Consider the following 9,292-nt stretch of genomic DNA (forward strand, 5'->3'; position numbering starts at 1 on the left):
CTCCCCACTGACATTGTAAGCTCCTCTACATTTAGGGAAGTGTCCGGCACATAGCAGATTTCGAATAAACATTTAATTGTTTAGATGAGAGAAGTATCTTGCCTGTTGATCAGATTTCTTTTTACAGGCCTCCTACATTAAAAATCGAGAGTAGTGCTATTATATATATTATATATATATATATATATATAATATATATATTTCTATATTTTTGGCTCGCATTATATTTCTATTGTTCTATATAATAGCACTATTCTCAATAAATGCACTTAAAGAGAAAGGTGAGATGCCTGGGGCCGTGGAGATCTAACTTGTAAAGAACTCGGCAGATACTCAGCTATCAGAAAGAACGAGTTCTCAACATTTGCTACAACATGGACAGCACTGGAGGAGATAATGCTAAGTGAAATAAGTCAAGCAGAGAAAGACAACTATCATATGATTTCTCTCATCTATGGAACATAAGAACTAGGATGATCAGTAGGGGAAGAAAGGGATAAAGAAAGGGGGGGTAATCAGAAGGGGGAATGAAACATGAGAGACTATGGACTATGAGAAACAAACTGAGGACTTCAGAGGGGAGGGGGGTGGGGGAATGGGATAGACCGGTGATGGGTAGTAAGGAGGGCACGTATTGCATGGTGCACCGGGTGTTATACACAACTAATGAATCATCGAGCCTTACATCGGAAACCGGGGATGTACTGTATGGTGACTAACATAATATAATAAAAAATCATTAAAAAAAAAAAAAAAAAGAACTCGGCAGAAGCTGTAACCAGTGTCCTGATGCTGTCTATACCGGTTGTGTTCGACGTGCACGTGTGTGTCTGTGTGTGTGTGTGGTGTCTGTCGTACCAAGGCTGTGTCCTGACTGGGACAGGCAGCTTCTCAGGGTTCCATCCCATAAGCCTAACCATCAGTAGGAGCTATTATTTTAAAGATAAATACCCGAGGACCAAGGTATTGGTGATGGCATTTATCGAGGCGGGCTGCTTTGCTGAGAGGTACTTGTGACATCCAGTAACTGAAAAGTTTTGGGGCTCATAATCCAAAATCAGTTTTTAAATCTTCTCCATTGTCACCACACACGACCCCCTTTATACATAGAGTGCACACTGTGTGTGGTTCTCATGACCCTCTTTCCCTTCAAACATGCCTTCACCATTCTTTTCAACTTGACTTTACCCACCCAAAAATCTACAGTGGAGAGGTAGATGGGGCCTTCCCAGAACTATAGACTTCCCAAGCTAATGTTCTTCATTTTCTGCCCTCAAATAGCCTGTGGGTCAGCTTCATAGTAGCTTTTACAGAGAGTCTGTCCTCCTCTCCTCTGGTCTCATTTCTCTCTCATCATTCTTTCTGGAATCCAACCTCCTGAGGGCTGTTAGTAAAATATGGACATAGTTCTGGAAATCGACAAGCAGTTGGGAGTGTGGGACTCTGATGGAAACAATCTGAAAGAGAGGGGCAAAGTGGGAACAACTCCCAGCACTTTGCACTATAGAGAGGTCAGAATGTGGGCTACAAATCAAATTTGTCCTTGGCTGGATCCACAATTATAAGATACCTGAGCCCAAGGGCTTTAGAGCATCTGTCTGCCATTTGAGCCCAGAACAAGCCGCCTGGATATTGAGACTGGTCCTCCAATTAGCAACAATTGAGCTCAGGATGAGAGCTGTGCTATCCTTTTTCCTCTCCTCAATTTTGTTATTCTAGCAGCTGTCATCACCATTCACATCCACTCACAGACTGTACATAGTAAAGGAGCTCCATTCAAGTTTTGTATCCAGTCTACTTTGCAGCCCAGCTAATGTGAATTTATGGAAGCCAATGGTAAATATAAATGCGAGCTGCATTCCCACTCACCATGGGATGTTAGTAGATATTTACATTTAGAAGTTTAACACATCTTGGCCTTAATCCAATATTCTCTAACATTCTCTAAACAGCCCCAGTTTACTAAACCCTACGGTTAGCATGTCTAAAGAGAGGACCAAAGCGGGAGACGTTAGGAAGCAGTTATAAATATAAACCACCTTTGAAGATTTACACAGGGCTTTTGTTAGTAAATCTAGAGAGCTGTGTACGCAGGAGCTCCATTTTTGGAGCTCTGTACGCTTAGAAATGAACAGAAGCATTCGGGGAAATCACCTGTTTTGTTGGCTTCCGCCTCCACGCCCACCCTTTCCAACTTTTGAATTAAGAAAGGAAGGCGGCCAACCAAGAGCCAAATGCAGTTGTAACTGCATTACTTTTCAGTATTAACCACCAGGAAAACACTCACAGAGAGGGGGAAAAAAATAAATAAAACCCCTGGGCATATCAGTTAGTATTTCAGCTTTTTCCCCAAATGAGCTTAAATCGTTAAACCAAATAAGCACACTTTAGTCATCAATATTTAAGGTACACGAAACACCACCTCTTCAAGGTTGTTTGGCAACTCTCAGACCTTCGTTTCTCCACCTAAATTTTATAATATATAGGTCAATTTTTACCCCCCAAGATCCGATTAGAATCGTGATGGGGCTTACCCTGGCTCTAGAGACCAATCTGCAGAGGACTGGCAGCTAAACGGTACTGGACTGTCAACCCCGGGGCGTGGCTGTACGTCTCCGGTATCTGACGCTTTGTCAATTTTAGTTCAGCAGTGGTTGTAGTTTTGCAGAGTAGAGGTCTTCGTGCCTTTCGCGAAATTTATTCCCAAGTATTTTATGCTCTTGAAAGTTAGGGTAAATGGAATTTTTTTTTAAATTTCATTTTTCAATTATTTGCCTGAAAAAAATAAATCAATACGCTGAACCGTCTTGCAATCCTGGAGCGAGGCACGTGTTCCACAATGACCTTCTGGCCCTCCTAGGTAGCTCCAGGACCATCTCCGCCTAGACCCTCACACCTTATTCCTCTATCTCATCTGTAGCTAAATCTTTCCTGGGCACATTTTGCTGATCCAATCTCCTTCCTCCAGTTTGCTGCCAGCTGCTTGAGTTTTTGTTTTGTTTTGTTTTTGTTTGGTGGGAGGGCATACACAGGAATCCTCGGGTCAGAGGGAAAGGATTCAGAAAGCACTGCTGTAGGAAAACAGACGAGTGCTCGTGTGAACAGAGTCCACTGCCTTCCACGGATGCATGCTGGGAATGGATAATGAACTTCGAGAATGTCCTCCCTGCGCCGTGTGCGCGCCGCGGAAAGAGCCCGTTCCCTGTGCCATGTCCAGCGTTAATGAGCCCTCTGCCGCCTCTGTCTGTTTTCTGGCGACGTGATGATGTGATCGTGCATTTGTGTCTGAATCACTAGCCAGGTAGAACAGAGCCAAACATGAAAGGTAAATAATTTCCTCAGGGTCTTGAGTTTACGTTTCAAAAACCAAAATAAGGTTTGTTAACTTTTTCCTAGCAGCTAAGTTTCTCCCGCGGCTGAGTCCGGATCCACCAAGGACTAAGGCAGGGCCCCTTAGATAATAGGGGTAGTGCATTTTAAATGGCATTTATTAATATAACCTTTGCCCAGCTCACTGAGCATTGGTGCAGAAACGACCCTCCTTCCCATTCCCCAACCTGATACACACACACACACACACACACACACACACACACACACACGACACTGAACAGGGCAAGCAGCTTTCTGGGTTCCAGATCTTTCCAGGCCTCACATAGGTAAAAGCTGCCAGAGAAAGTGCTCTCTCTGGGGCAGTTGCTTGAACTTTTTCATCCTTGGAGAGCACCCCACTGCCTTCTCAGTACTCAGCCCTCCACCTTTCCTGCTCGTTCTCGCTCATGTCACAGAGAATCCTCGTCTGCGAACGGTTTCGTTCCCCAGTTTATGTTTGACATCTGTAGTTAATGCTTCTTTCCGCCATCATCTTCACGGCCTACAGAAGTGGAATTATCCCACAATGAGAAGAGATTGCATTTATGTGGCTCTTAAAATGTGCCAGGCGATCCTCAAATGGTTTTAATAAACCCAGTTCAAGCCTCTGAGCAATACCATGAGATAGATACCAGTTGAGTCCCTACTGGACAGATATGAAAATCAAGGCACAACAAAGTCAAGTAACTCAGCTGAGGTCCCACAGCTGGAAAGTGGCACCACAGGGATTCAAACCCAAGTAATCTGGCCCAGAGTGTTCACTCCTAACCACTACGCATGCTGTCTCTTCCTATGTATAAAAAAGACACTACAAAGCTAATCCAAATAACATTCTTTTATAATCTTCACACTTGACCATTTATATTCATGAGCGATATTGGCGCAGACATCTGGTACCAGCTGTGGAGTCATTACAAATATCTTGGCTATGCGGGGTGTGAGTGAGAACCGACCCTCAGACCTCTCTGTAGAATGCTGAGAGCCCAAATGCGAGAGAGGAAGCAGGAGACAAGAGAAGGAGAGACAGGGAGAGGCATGCAGAGAAAGAGAGACCGGGGTGGAGAGTAATGACCCAGAAACAGAGAGGCTCGTGAGACAGGAATCGGCCAGCAGCCCGAGCGAACAGCAGCCAGAACAATCAAGGAGATGCCCAGAAGGAAACTTGATAAACTTGGGGGAAAGTCCAGCATACACGCAAGTGCGGTGAAGCAGGGAGAACCAAAGGAATGTGCTAGCTGGGCTCCAGGTAAAAGGGGGAACCGCGAAGGAACTCTAAATACGAGAGGGAGCCAGGAAGGAAGCTGGATTTGAGGACAAATATCAACACACTGGTTGTTAGAGGGCTAGCTAAGTGAGGTATCTTCCTGTGCTGGAAATGAAGCTCCCAGAGATACGATATCTGCCTATACGCCTCCGTTCACACGAATGCCCTGGCAGGTGCCTACCCAGGGCGTAGCCAGCTCAGCATTAAAGGCATCGACCCAGTGGCAGCTCACATGCTTCTCAAAGGGGAGAAGACTGCTTTGCTGGCTCTGATCCCCAAGACCAGACCAAAGTCTGGAGCCTAATGAGGGGCTCGATCTTATCACCCTGAGATCATGACCTGGGCCAAAATCAAGAGTCAAACACTCAACCAACTGAGCCACCCAGGTGCCCCACACTCTTTATTTATGCATGAAAAAGTTCCCTCTGTGTCGATGTCTGTTCTATGAGTTTTGATAAACACCATCACCACAGTGAAGATACAGAAAAGATTCATTACCCCCCAAAATTCTCCCTTGCTGCTCCTTTGCTTAATCTTTCCCTCCACCCCAAGCGTCTGTCCATCACTGGTCTCTTTTGTTCCTATAATGACATCCTTTTCCAGAATGTCATACAAATGGAGGGGCGCCTGGGTAGCGCAGTCGTTAAGCGTCTGCCTTCGGCTCAGGGCGTGATCCCGGTGTTCCAGGATCGAGTCCCACATCGGGCTCCTCCGCTGGGAGCCTGCTTCTTCCTCTCCCTCTCCCCTGCTGTGTTCCCTCTCTCGCTGGCTGTCTGTCACATAAATAAATAAAATCTTAAAAAAAAAAAAAATGGAATTACATGGTATGTAGGCTTCTAAGCCAGCCATCTTTCACTCAGCATAATGCATTTGCGATTTATTCGTATTTCTCTTGTACCATTAATTTGTTCCTTTTCATTGCTGAGTAATAGCCGTTGTATGGATATACCACATTTATCTATCTACCAGCTTTAACCTTTAGGTTAAAATGTCCATACGGACGTTTGGATTGTTTTCAGGTTTGGGTGAGTATGGATAAAGCAGCAGTGAACATTTGCATGCAGTTTTCACTTTTCTTGGGTTAATATGCCCAAGAGGGATTGTTGGCTTATACGGTAAATATATGTTTAACTTTGTAGGAGACTACTAAACATTTTCCTGGCGGCTGTCCCAATTTGCATTTCTACCAACAACGTGTGAGTTTCAGTAGCTGCGTCCTTGTGAGCATTCGTTATTGCTGGTGGTTGTTGTTTTATTTTATTCTGGTCGTTCAAATACAGGTGAATGGTATCTCGTGGTTTTAATTTGCACTTCTCTAATAACAAAAGATGTCGACTACATTTTCCTGTGCCAATTTGCCATCTGACTTTCTTTGGGTGTCTGCTCAAATCCTTTGCCTATTTTCTTATTAGATTTTTGCATACTTGTAACTGAGTCTTGGAAGTTATTTACATAAGCTGGACCCAAGTTTTTTGTCACATATATGTTTTATAAATACCTTCCCCAGTGTGTGGCTTGTCTTTTTACTTTATTAACAGTTTCAAAGATCAGAAGTTTAAAATGAATTCTATTTCATCAACATTTTTATTTTATGAGAGGGCTTTCCCTATTGTATCTAAAAAATCTGTGCCTAACCCAAGGTCACAAAAATTTTCTTCTGTTTTATTCCAGAAGCTTTAGATTTCACATTTAAATCTAAAATTTGAGCTAAATTTTCATATACTCTGTGACGTAGGGGTTGAGATTCCTATTTTTGCCATGGGTGTCTAATTGTTTCGGCATCATTTATTGGAAATATAATCCTTTCTCCATTGAATGGACTCTGCACCTTTATCAAAATTCATTTGTCACCTTTTCAACAAATGATGCTGGAGCAATTGAACACCCATAGGCAAAAAATAATTATAATAATGGAACATTAACCTCGTACCTTATAAAATATTAATTCAAAATGAATCACGAACTCAAACATAGAACTTAAAACTATAAAATTTTGTGAAAAAGATGTAAGAGAAAAGCTTTGGGATTTAGGGGTAGACAGAGAGTTCTTAGATTAGACTGCCAAAGCTTAATTTTAAAAATGAAAAAATTGGACTTCATGAAAACATGCTTTTGTTATGCAAAAGATTTTGTTAAGAGGTTGAAAGACAATCCTACAGATTGGGAGTAATATTTGCAAATCATGTATCTGACAAAAGACTAATATTTAGAATACACAAAGAACCCTCTAACCTCAAGGGTAAGGGAAAAAAAACCATTAGAAAATGGCCAACAGACTTGAAGAGACATTTAACAAAAGAGGATATATAGATGGTAAATAAGCACATGAAAACCTGTTCAAAATCATTATCCATCAAGGAAATGCACATTAAAACCACAATGAGATTTCACTACACACTCATCAAAATGGCTAAAATAATAAAATAGTGGCACTACCGAAAGCTGGTGAGGATGTAGAGGAACCAAATTACTCAAACATTACTGATGAGAATGTAAGCAGGACTAGAAAACAGTTTAACAGCTTCTTTTAAAAACTAAATATGCAATTATCATATGACTCTGTAACTGCACTCTTGGCATTTACCCCAGAGAAATGGAAATTTGTATTCATGTAAAAACCTATATTAGAATGTTCATTTCAGCTTCATTTGTAATAGTCAAAACTGGAAACACATCAGATGTCCTTCCTGGGTGAAAGGTTAAACAAACTGAGGCTCATCCATACCAAGGAATAGTACTCAGCAACAAAGAGCAACCAAGTATTGATACACAAAGCAACGTGGGTGAATCTCCAGAGAATTATGCTGAGTTAAAAAAAAAAAAAAAAAGCCAATCCCAAAAGGTTAAATATTATGTGATTCCATTTATATGACATTTTTTAATGACAAAATTATAAAGAGGGTGAACACATAGGGGTTGCCAGAAGTTAAGGATAAGAGTGAGAGGAAGAAATTGGTGTGGTTACAAAAGGGAAACACAGGGGATCCCCTTGTGGTGATAGATCGGTATTTTGTAAGTCCTTTGACTGTGGAGGTAGATACATGAACCTACACATGTGATAAAATTGCACATAGCTAAACGCACGCACACAAGTAAGTAAAACTAGGGAAATCTGAACAAGAGGGATGGATTGACTCGGTGTAATTGAATCAATGACATTACACCATTGTTTTGCAATATGTTATTATGGAGGGAAACTGAATAATGAGGAAGTGGGATTTCTCTATGTAATTTCTCAAAACTGCACGTGAATCTTTAATTATCTCAATTTTTTTTTTTGAAAAATCAATTGGCCATATATAAATGTATTCTGGGGTACCTATTTCTGAAATCCCTGTTTTGCTCCCTCTATTTCTATGTCTGTCCTTTCACCAATACCACACTGTATGATTACCGCAGCTTTGTAATAAAGCTTGAATTCGGGTAGTAGGAGTCCTCTAGCTTTATTCTTTTTTCAAATTGCAGGGTTTTTTTCTCAAAATTCTAGCTCTTTTGACTTTTTATACAAAGTCTAATTCAGCATGTACATTTCTCAAAAAAAATCCCACTGGGATTTTGAGTGATACTGTTTTAAATCTATAGGTCAGCTCGGAAGACAATTGACATTTTCACAGTATGAAGTTTTCAGTTCATGAATATGATATCTTTCCATTTATTTAGGTCGTCTTTCTTTCAGCATGCTTTGTAGCATTTAACGTGCAGATCCTGCACTATTTTGTTAGATTTGTACCTAAGTATGATATTTCATGTTTCTAGTGCTATTTTTAATGACATTTTTTAAAATTCTGATTTCTTTTTTTTTTTAAGATTTAAAAAAAAAATTATTTGTTTATTTGACAGAGAGAGAGAGACAGCCAGCGAGAGAGGGAACACAAACAGGGGGAGTGGAAGAAGCAGGCTCCCAGCAGAGGAGCCCAATGCGGGGCTCGATCCCATGACTCTGGGATCATGCCCTGAGCCGAAGGCAGATGCTTAACGACTGAGCCACCCAGGTGCCCCTAAAATTCTGATTTCTAATTGTTTATTGCTACTGTATAGAAATACAGCTAACTCTTGTGGATCAATATTGGTCAACCTTGCTAAACTCACATGAATTGCAGTAGTATCCAGTTTTGTAGATTCCTTTGAATTATCTGCACAGATAATCATGTCATCTGCCAAATAGGGAGTTCTTTACAATTTTGTCTATTATAAAAATCTCTTCAATGAACATCATCTTACATACTTTTTTTGCTCACTTAACTGATTATATCCTTAACAGATTATATACATTTTAATTCCTGATACAGTATCTCCACTGCTTTGTATCTTCCATAGTTATATCTGGTCTTGGAGCCAAGCCTGGGAAGATAGTTCTTTTCTCTATCAGGAGTGCCTCTCCCCAACTGCAAAGTGGAATTGTGGAATTTGGCTATCTGCCTACTTATAGATGCAACTTTCAATGTCCAGTTAGGATCAGCTTGAACAGACCATTCTCATTTTGTAGAAAATCCCTTGCTCTTTCTTCTTCCCTCACCCAATGATTTCTAACTCCCAGAGTGTTGCAGGAAGTGGAGTGATGAGGGAGGGGGATGGTTAGAGAGATTCAAGAGCTACAGTCTCTGACTTCTAGGTCCCGCTTCCAATAATTAATTCAATCTATGAATCATTTAGATA

The sequence above is a fragment of the Ursus arctos genome, unplaced genomic scaffold, assembly GCF_023065955.2.
Source record: "Ursus arctos isolate Adak ecotype North America unplaced genomic scaffold, UrsArc2.0 scaffold_25, whole genome shotgun sequence".
NCBI classification, from domain to species: domain Eukaryota; kingdom Metazoa; phylum Chordata; class Mammalia; order Carnivora; family Ursidae; genus Ursus; species Ursus arctos.